The sequence below is a fragment of the Chrysemys picta genome, unplaced genomic scaffold (genome assembly GCF_011386835.1).
Source record: "Chrysemys picta bellii isolate R12L10 unplaced genomic scaffold, ASM1138683v2 scaf4, whole genome shotgun sequence".
Classification (NCBI taxonomy): Eukaryota; Metazoa; Chordata; order Testudines; family Emydidae; genus Chrysemys; species Chrysemys picta.
Window position 1 is genome coordinate 852402 of NW_027052711.1, and position 7535 is coordinate 859936.

The 7535-nt window shown below is 69.4% G+C and overlaps 1 non-coding gene across 1 annotated transcript; it reads right to left on the bottom strand.

The window, feature by feature from the left end:
• Nucleotides 1–3428: 3428 nt before the first annotated feature.
• On the bottom strand, nt 3429–3547 carry LOC135977593 (5S ribosomal RNA). The gene has a single exon (XR_010595028.1). It is a non-coding gene; the product is annotated as a 5S ribosomal RNA (ribosomal RNA).
• Nucleotides 3548–7535: the final 3988 nt, after the last annotated feature.

Below are 7535 nucleotides of genomic sequence, written 5' to 3' on the forward strand. Positions count from 1 at the left end.
CGGAGGGTGAGCGTCCTCGGACGGGATGCAGCTGCCGCAGAGAGGCAGCCTCTGAGGCAAGGAGCGGAGCACCGAGGCTGGGGAGAGGGGAGCAGGAGCCGGGGGCTGGGGTGGGTGGGTGGGGGGGGCGTTCAGGACAACCGATCAAGCCCCGGGAAGCGGCTGTCAAATGTTCAAAGTCCCCCCCGGGACAACAGGTCAAGCCCTGGGAGGCGGCTGTCAAATGTTCAAAGTCCCCACCGGGACAACAGGTCAACCCCCGGGAAGCGGCTGTCAAATTTTCAAAGTCCCCGTTCGGCCACCAGGTCAACCCGCTGAATCTACTGGGTTGACCTGGCGGCCGGTTTGCTTTCCGGCCACCAGGTCAACCCATTGGATTCGACGGGTTGACCTGGCGACCGGTTTGCTTTCCGGCCACCAGGTCAACCCATTGGATTCGACGGGTTGACCTGGTGGCCGGTTTGCTTTCCGGACCGGATGTCACCCCACTCCCAGGGCAGCGCGGCAGTGGTGCTGAGGACCGCAGAGGGGGGGCTTAATAGTCGAGAGGGAGCAGGTCCGGGGGAGGCTTAATAGTCGTCCCCCGAGGACTCCGGGGGCCAGGCTTAATAGTCGTCCCCCCGGGCGCTCCAGGGGGAAAGCTTAATAGTCCTCCCCCGAGGATAGGCTTAATAGTCGCCCCCCGGCCAGTCCGGGGGAGGCTTAATAGTCGTTCCAGGGGAGGCTTAATAGTCATCCCCCGGGCAGTCCGCGGGAGGCTTAATAGTCGTCCCCCGAGTGCTCCGGGGGGCAGGCTTAATAGTCGTTCCCCAGGCAGTCTGGGAGAGGCTTAAGAGTCATCCCCCGACAGTGTGGGTGTGGGTGTGGGCGGGGGGGAGGCTTAGCAGTCGTCCCCAGGGCGGTCCGGGGGTGGGGGGAGGCCTCAGAGTCGTCCCTCCGAGAGCCGTGTCGGCGGCGGTGGCGGGTGTCAGGCTTTACGTCCAGCCTCCGGAGGGTGAGCGTCCTCGGACGCGATGCAGCCGCCGCAGAGAGGCAGCCTCCGAGGCAGGGAGCGGAGCACCGAGGCTGGGGAGTGGGGAGCAGGAGCCGGGGGGGAGGTGGGGGGCGTTCAGGACAACAGGTCAACCCCCTGGAAGCGGCTGTCAAATGTTCAACGTCCCCACTCGGCCACCAGGTCAAGCCCCGGGAAGCGGCTGTAAAATTCTCAAAGTCCCCACCGGGACAATAGGTCAAGCCCTGGGAGGCGGCTGTCAAATGTTCAAAGTCCCCACCGGGACAACAGGTCAACCCCCGGGAAGCGGCTGTCAAATTTTCAAAGTCCCCGTTCGGCCACCAGGTCAACCCGCTGAATCTACTGGGTTGACCTGGCGGCCGTTTTGCTTTCCGGCCACCAGGTCAACCCATTGGTTTCGACGGGTTGACCTGGCGGCTGGTTTGCTTTCCGGCCACCAGGTCAACCCATTGGATTCGACGGGTTGACCTGGTGGCCGGTTTGCTTTCCGGCCCGGGTGTCACCCCACTCCGAGGGCAGCACGGCAGTGGTCTTGAGGACCACAGAGGGGGGCTTAATAGTCGAGACGGAGCAGGTCCGGGGGAGGCTTAATAGTCGCCCCCCGGCCAGTCCGGGGGAGGCTTAATAGTCGTCCCCCGAGGACTCCGGGGGCCAGGCTTAATAGTCGTCCCCCCCCGGGCGCTCCAGGGGGGAAAGCTTAATAGTCCTCCCCCGAGGACTCCGGGGGCAGGCTTAACAGTCGTCCGCCCCGGGCGCTCCAGGGGGAAAGCTTAATAGTCCTCCCCCGACAGTGTGTGTGTGTGTGTGTGGGAGGGAGGCTTAGCAGTCTTGCCCCGGGCGGTCCGGTGGGGGAGGCTTAGCAGTCGTCCCCAGGGCGGTCCGGGGGTGGGGGGGGGGGGGAGGCCTCACAGTCGTCCCTCGGAGAGCCGGGTCAGCGGCAGTGGTGGGTTTACGTCCAGCCTCCGGAGGGTGCGCGTCCTCGGAGGCGATGCAGGCGCCGCAGAGAGGCAGCCTCCGAGGCAGGGAGCGGAGCACCGAGGCTGGGGAGAGGGGAGCAGGAGCCGGGGGCTGGGGCTGGGGGTGGGGGGCGTTCAGGACAACCGGTCAAGCCCCGGGAAGCAGCTGTCAAATGTTCCAAGTCCCCACTCGGCCACCAGGTCCACCCCAGTCTAGCAATGGGGTTGACCTGGCTGACGGCCGGTTAGTATCAAGGTAAACTCACCGTCGTCCACAGGAGGGCAGCTCTCAGGCCGGCCGGCTGCGGCTGACTCTGGGGCGGCGCCCGGTCCCGGCAGCGAGGGGCGGGGGGCGCGGAGCGAGACGGGGCTAACCGGGGGGGGGCGCCTCCTGCGACTTTGGGGGCCGCGGGTCGTCAGTGGCGTGCAGGCCGGGCCTCTCCCGGGGGATTCGGGGGGGCGGTCCTGCGGGCCGGGCGCAGGGGGCTCGAGCGAGCCCGGGCCGGTCCGCCCCGGGGCCGGGGTCTCCGCCTGCGGCTCAGGGGGGCGCGGGTCGTCGGGGGAGGAAGCCCGGGGGAGCCGCACACCGGCCCGCCAGGCCAGGCCTGGCCTGGATGGCCGCGGGGGGATTCGGGGCGGTCCCGCGGGCCGGGGGCCGGGCGCAGGGGAGGCGGGGGGGCCGAGCGAGTCCGTCCCGGGCCCGGGGCCTCCCCCTGCGGCTTTGGGGTCCGTGGGTCCCCGCTGGAGGAAGCCACTGGGAGCTGGACACCCGCCGTCCGTCCCGCCAGGCCAGGCCTGGCCTGGGTGGCCGCGGGGGGATTCGGGGCGGTCCCGCGGGCCGGGGGCCGGGCGCAGGGGAGGCGGGGGGGCCGAGCGAGTCGGGCCCGGGCCCGGGGCCTCCCCCTGCGGCTTTGGGGTCCGTGGGTCCCCGCTGGAGGAAGCCGCTGGGCGCTGGACACCCGCCGTCCGTCCCGCCTGGCCAGGCCTGGCCTGGGTGGCCGCGGGGGGATTCGGGGCGGTCCCGCGGGCCGGCGGCCGGGCGCAGGGGGTCCGAGCGAGTCCGTCCCGGGCCCGGGGCCTCCCCCTGCGGCTTTGGGGTCCGTGGGTCCCCGCTGGAGGAAGCCGCTGGGCGCTGGACACCCGCCGTCCGTCCCGCCTGGCCAGGCCTGGCCTGGGTGGCCGCGGGGGGGGATTCGGGGCGGACCTGCGGGCCGGCGGCCGGGAGGGTCCGGGCCAGTCCGCCCCATGCCCGGGGTCTCCCCCAGCGGCTTCGGTGGCCCCGGGGGGGGTCCTCCGCGGAGGAAGCCGGGTGGGTGGGGAGCCGGACCCCAGGCGCCCAGACCCGTGACCTGCGGCCGCGACCTCCGACTCGGCAGGAGCGACGAGGGGCTTTCCGGCCCGTCCCCCCCTCTCCTTCCCCCCCAGAAAAGGAGAGAGAGCTGACTCGGACCGGGAAAAGCTGCCTACGGCACCTGGGATTCCCAGGCGGTCACCCATCCAAGTACTAGCCAGGCCCGGGACGGTTTACCTTCCGAGATCGGACGGGATCGGGGGCGTTCGGTCCGGTATGGCCGTAGGCACCCGGCCCCGCGCCTCCTCGCCCGCTTTCCCCTGCCGACGCCCGGGCCTGCCGCACGGTGAGCCCCGGTCGGACTGCCCCCCCCCCCTGCGGCAGGGCCCCCGTCTCTCGCGGGCCCGGTCCTTTTTTCCTTTTCGAGCTCCGGGGCCCGGGCTGGCCGCCAGAGCCCCTCCGCCCGCCCTCCCCGGCGTCGGGGAAAATACTGTCCCGGACTTCCAGTGCGCCCGATCCTGTCAGCCGGGGGGTGGGGAGGGGCAGTCCCTCGCTGCGGCCGGGGAGGGTGAGCCCAGGGCGGCTTGCCTGCCGTGCGAGGCCCCTCTCGGCCACCAGGTCAACCCCGAGTCGAAAGGGCTGAAAAATTTTCAGAGTCCCCTCCCGGGCACCAGGTCAACCCGTGGAATCGGACGGGTTCACCTGCTGGCCGGTTCGCTTCCCGGGCACCAGGTCAACCCGTGGAATCGAAAGGGTTCACCTGCTGGCCGGTTTGCTTTCCGGCCACCAGGTCAACCCCTAGGGGTTTTAACGGGGGCACGCCCGGTGGCCTCTTTCCCGTCCGGTCACCAGGTCAACCCGGATCTCCCTCCTTCCCTGGGCGTCCCCTCCTCGGAGGCGTCAGGTTCCATTCCCCCCCCCCCCCCAGACTTCCAGGGGCCCGATCCAGTCGGCCGGGAGGCAGTCCCTCGCTGCGGCCGGGGAGGGTGAGCCCAGGGCGGCCTGGTCCATGTCTCTAGTGGGCCCGATCCTTTTTTTTTTTTTCGAGCTCCGGGGCCAGGCCCGCCCGGGCAGCCCTCCTCGGAGGCGTGGGGCGATTTCCCCCCGCCCCCAGACTTCCAGGGGCCCGATCCTGTCGGCCGGGAGGCAGTCCCTCGCTGCGGCCGGGGAGGGTCAGCCCAGGGCGGCTTGCCTGCCGTGCGAGTCCCCTCTCGGCCACCAGGTCAACCCCGAGTCGAAAGGGCTGAAAAATTTTCAGAGTCCCCTCCCGGGCACCAGGTCAACCCGTGGAATCGAACGGGTTCACCTGCTGGCCGGTTCGCTTTCCGGCCACCAGGTCAACCCGTGGAATCGAAAGGGTTCACCTGCTGGCCGGTTCGCTTTCCGGCCACCAGGTCAACCCCTAGGTTTTAAGGGGGGGGGACGCCAGGTGGCCTCTTTCCCGTCCGGTCACCAGGTCAACCCGGATCTCCCTCCTTCCCTGGGCGCCCCCTCCTCGGAGGCGTCAGGTTCCATTCTTTTTTCCAGACTTCCAGGGGCCCGATCCAGTCGGCCGGGTGGCAGTCCCTCGCTGCGGCCGGGGAGGGTGAGCCCAGGGCGGCTTGCCTGCCGTGCGAGTCCCCTCTCGGCCACCAGGTCAACCCCGAGTCGAAAGGGCTGAAAAATTTTCAGAGTCCCCTCCCGGGCACCAGGTCAACCCGTGGAATCGAACGGGTTCACCTGCTGGCCGGTTCGCTTCCCGGGCACCAGGTCAACCCGTGGAATCGAAAGGGTTCACCTGCTGGCCGGTTCGCTTTCCGGCCACCAGGTCAACCCCTAGGTTTTAAGGGGGGGGACGCCCGGTGGCCTCTTTCCCGTCCGGTCACCAGGTCAACCCGGATCTCCCTCCTTCCCTGGGCGCCCCCTCCTCGGAGGCGTCAGGTTCCAGTCTTTTTTCCAGACTTCCAGGGGCCCGATCCAGTCGGCCGGGAGGCAGTCCCTCGCTGCGGCCGGGGAGGGTGAGCCCAGGGCGGCCTGGTCCATGTCTCTAGTGGGCCCGATCCTTTTTTTTTTTTCGAGCTCCGGGGCCAGGCCCGCCCGGGCAGCCCTCCTCGGAGGCGTGGGGCGATTTCCCCCCCCCACCCCCAGACTTCCAGGGGCCCGATCCTGTCGGCCGGGAGGCAGTCCCTCGCTGCGGCCGGGGAGGGTCAGCCCAGGGCGGCCTGCTTGGCGGCCGGGTCCATGTCTCTAGTGGGCCCGATCCTTTTTTTCCCTTTTCCGGCTCCGGGGCCCGGGGTGCTCGGGTAGCCCTCCGCGGTGGCGTCGGCCAATTTTTTTTAAAATCAGACTTCCGTGGGCCCGATCCTGACGGCCGGGAGGCAGTCCCTCGCCGCGTCCGGGGACGGCGAGACGCTCGGCCACCGGGTCAACCCGGAGGAAGCGGGCTGGGGGGAAAAAAAAAAAAAAAAGTTTTCCAAGTCCGAAAAATTTTCAAAGTCCCCTCTCGGCCACCAGGTCAACCCCTTTGGAGCGAATGGGTTGACCTGACGGCCGGTCGTCTCGCGGATGTCCGGAAGGGGTCGCCCCACGCCGTCTCGGCCGACCGAGGGAACCACGAGGTGGCGCCCGGTTCCAGTTTCGTACCGCCGAAGGCGGGGCTTTGGCTTTTTCGACCTGCCTTTCGAGGATTGTGTGAGGAGATTTCTGAGGACAGGTTTTTCAGAGCCTGTGAGAACCGGAGCTCAGCCTAGGGGATCAATCCGAGTATTGTACCCGACCCTGCCCGGCGTGGGAGGGGGGGAGCGGGCCCGTTTGAGGGCGGAGGCCAGCACCCGGCCCTCCGCCGAGACGGCCCGCTTTTCCCGGCTCTTAGCTCACGGGCCCCGCAGCGGCCGGGAGCCGAGCTCCGAGTGTCGGCGCCCCCCGGAGGGAGGGGGGGCCCGCTCCTCTCGCGCCCGCCGATCGATGTGGCGCTGACGTTCGCGACGGGAAGGGCCCTTCGCGGGCCGGCACCCCAACCGCGGGGCCGTCCGGTGTTCAGGCGGATGGGGACCCTCTTCCTTTTCGCGTGCACAGATCCAGGGACCGATGGGGACTTCCCTCCTCGGGGCGGCCCGGGCACCTGCCCGGCCCTCCGTGCGTGGGGCCGTCTGGCCGAGATCTCCGCCGTGCGAGGTCGAGCGGTTCCGGCAGACCACCCAGGGGTCCGAAAAACCCAGGGAGCCGCGAGGCTCAGCAGGGCCAAACACGGTCGCGAGAGCGAGCAGGGGCGCGCTGCGGTCCCCCCCCGACAGGACCACACCACGCGGCGCGGGCCGCGGGAGGTGGGCTGGCCCTCGGCGTCGGTGGGACCCCCGTACCGCCCTCTCGCTGGAGCACCAGTAACCCCTGCTGCCCTCCCTGTCTGGGTCGCTGACTTCTTCTCTAGCGGGTTGCCTGGAAGGCGGTGGCGGCCTCTGCGCCGCGTCGCCACGTACCAAGAAAGGGACACCGGGAAAAGCGGGGCGAAGGGGGGGCTCGAGGGGGCCCGGCTCCGTCTGACTCCCGACATCCTTCTTCGATGCCACCCGGGGCACCACGGGGGGGGAAAGAAAAGCAGCGCGAGGGCCCCGCGCCCTCTCCGCTGCCGGACTCTCCCCTGGTGTCACCCGGAACACCGGGGAATGCGGGGAGAGAGGTTCGAGGGTAGGTGCCGGGAGGGGGGGGTCTTAACGGCCCGCCCCCCCGCCCTGTCTCGCTCTCTCTTCCGCCGGCTTTCGCCCTTGGGTGTAACCCGGGCCGCCTGGGAAAGCGGGGAGAAGGGGGGCTCTCTTCGGAGGCTCACCCCATCTCTTCCGCCGTCCTTCCTTGGCGGCTCCCGGGGCACTCTGCCGCGGGCTCGAAGCCGAAGGGAGCCGGAAGGTGGTCGGGGTCCTGACGGTCCTCCGTCTCTCTCCCGCCATCCGTCGCGTGTCCCGGGGCCGATCTTGGGGGGATCGCCATCCCCGTCGGTCCTCCGCCTCTCGCTGCGTCGCGGGTCCCGCTCCTTCCCTCCCGGGGGAAGGCCGGTGGGGCCCGCTGGGCGGGGGTGCCTCCAGTCCTCGTGGCGGGGCCCCCGCTCCTCCTTTCCGGAGCGCGGCTACCTGGTTGATCCTGCCAGTAGCATATGCTTGTCTCAAAGATTAAGCCATGCATGTCTAAGTACACACGGCCGGTACAGTGAAACTGCGAATGGCTCATTAAATCAGTTATGGTTCCTTTGGTCGCTCCAACCCTTACTTGGATAACTGTGGTAATTCTAGAGCTAATACATGCCGAC